This window comes from Miscanthus floridulus, chromosome 9 (assembly GCF_019320115.1).
Source record: "Miscanthus floridulus cultivar M001 chromosome 9, ASM1932011v1, whole genome shotgun sequence".
NCBI lineage: Eukaryota > Viridiplantae > Streptophyta > Magnoliopsida > Poales > Poaceae > Miscanthus > Miscanthus floridulus.
Window position 1 is genome coordinate 106,100,378 of NC_089588.1, and position 2,368 is coordinate 106,102,745.

General features: G+C 48.1%; 1 non-coding gene across 1 annotated transcript; it reads right to left on the minus strand.

The window, feature by feature from the left end:
• Positions 1-1,706: 1,706 nt before the first annotated feature.
• LOC136484597 (small nucleolar RNA Z247) lies at positions 1,707-1,843 on the minus strand. The gene has a single exon (XR_010766105.1). It is a non-coding gene; the product is annotated as a small nucleolar RNA Z247 (small nucleolar RNA).
• Positions 1,844-2,368: the final 525 nt, after the last annotated feature.

Below are 2,368 nucleotides of genomic sequence, written 5' to 3' on the forward strand. Positions count from 1 at the left end.
ATAGGGTTAGTATTCAGGGAATCATTATCAAAATGATCTGAAGAATTGTCGTCCCCAAAATCATGTGAAGGATTTGTCAAAGTTGGAGGAAGGAGGAGAATTTCAGATCGTAATTGAGCACCGGTGTTTGGGTGGAGTTCGGCGAAGGGGAAGACGTGTTCATCGAAGACCACGTCTCGGGAAATATAGACACGCCCTTCATTGACATCCAGACACTTGAACCCCTTGTGTATGTTACTGTATCCTAGGAAGACACAGCGTTTGGAGCGGAATTGCAACTTGCGAGCGTTATAAGGCCGTAGATTCGGCCAGCATGCGCAGCCAAAAGTACGAAGAGAGAAGTAGTCTGGTGTTTGATGAAACAAGCGTTCACGAGGAGTTTGGTTATTGATAATTTTACTAGGGAGGCGATTAATAAGATAGGTGGCAGTGATGAAAGCTTCATCCCAAAATTTTAAGGGCATAGAAGCATGGGCTAAAAGCGAGAGACCTACTTCAACAATATGGCGATATTTGCGTTCAACGGAGCCATTTTATTGATGTGCATAAGGGCATGAGACATGATGCAAGATGCCAATGCGCTGAAAGAAGGCATTCAACTTTTGATATTCCCCTTCCCAGCCAGTTTGCATAGCGAGAATTTTTCTATCAAATTGGCGTTCAACCATAGCTTGGAATTCATGAAATTTTTGAAAAACTTCAGATTTATGACGAAGCAAATAAATTCATGTAAACTTGTTGAAATCATCAATGAAGCTAACGTAATAACTGTTTTTGCTAATAGAAGTGGGCGCAGGACCCCACACATTAGAAAACACAAGTTCTAAGGGATTCAATGAGATACTCGTGGATCTAGGATAGGGTAGCCGATGACTTTTGCCCTTTTGGCAAGCATCGCAAACAGTTTCTTTATTCAAATCGGCAACAAAGGGAATACTATTTTTGCTAAGGACTTGCTGAACGACTGCAAAAGAAGGGTGGCCGAGACGACTATGCCACCTGGACGAAGGAGACTTGACAGCACCAAATGGCCCTTTATTCGATGACGGCCTAGACTTCAACGGGTAGAGGTCGCCTTCACATTCCCCTCTAAGGATGGTTTTCTTCGTCGCCTGGTCCTTAATCAAGAAATAGTTGGGATGATATTCAATAAAAGAATGGTTATCGGATGTAAGACGATGAACAGATGCAAGGCTTTTGTTAGCTTCAGGAACATAAAGAACATTGTTTAGGACGAGATTCTGATTTGGGGTACAAAAAAACTTTGACCAATTTGATTGATTCTCATAGCTGCACCATTAGCAGCATGAACCTTGTCATTTCCATGGTACTTGTCCCTCATGGTGAGCTTCTCCAGCTCTCCCGTGATGTGGTCGGTAGCACCAGTGTCGGTGTACCCGTTGGTGTCGATCCCATATGGCGCAGAGGAGGCAGATCGGGATTGCTCTGGTGGGCCGGTGAAGGAAGCGTCAAAACGCTTGAAGCAGCGGAGTCCCGTGTGGCCCTCCTTGCCGCAGAGCTGGTAGATGGGTTTATCATCGTTGTAGTTTTGCCGGGGGCGCCCACTGTTGTTGTTGTTGTTGCCACGGTTGCGGCCGTGCCCGCGTCCTCGGCCACCACCGCCGCGGTTGAAACCGCCACGACCTCCATGTGTAGCCATGTTAGCAGATGAACCGGATCCACCGTGCAGGAGATCTATCCGCTGTTCCCAGCTCACTAGCTGGGTGTAGAGCTCGCCCAAAGATAGCGGCTCCGTGCACGCCGCGACAACCGAGACAATCGGATTAAAATCCATGTCAAGTCCGGCTAGTACATAGGAGATGATCTCTTCATCTTCAAGATGTTTGCCGGCGGCCGCCATGTTGTCAGCAAGAGATTTCATCTTGTTGAAGTAGTCGGCGATTGTAGACGAGCCCTTTTGCGCTGTGGCCAACGCCATGCGCGTGTTGATGATACGGCCCCAAGACTAGGAAGCCGTCATCTCTGAGATCACTTTCTAGATCTCGGCCGATGTGGCGCAATTGGAGACTTGCACCTGGATCTCCTTGGAGATATTGGAGAGCAGATAGTTAACGATCTGCTGGTCCTTGGCAACCCAAGTTTCATTCTCAGGGTTGGGGATGAGCTTAGTCGGCTTGTCGGCCGCCTTGGGGATCTGCTTCGCCGGCACCACAATGTCGGGCTCGAGATAGTGCGCTATCTACGCACCGCGAAGAGCAGACAGCACCTGGGCACTCCATAGGGGAAAATTCCCTTTGCCCAGCTTCTCGGTGATGGGACAACCGATCAGAGAGAACGATTGTTAAAGCACGGAAGAGGAAGCCATCGAGAATATTGTGGACTAACCTAGCTCTGGTTACCATGTGAA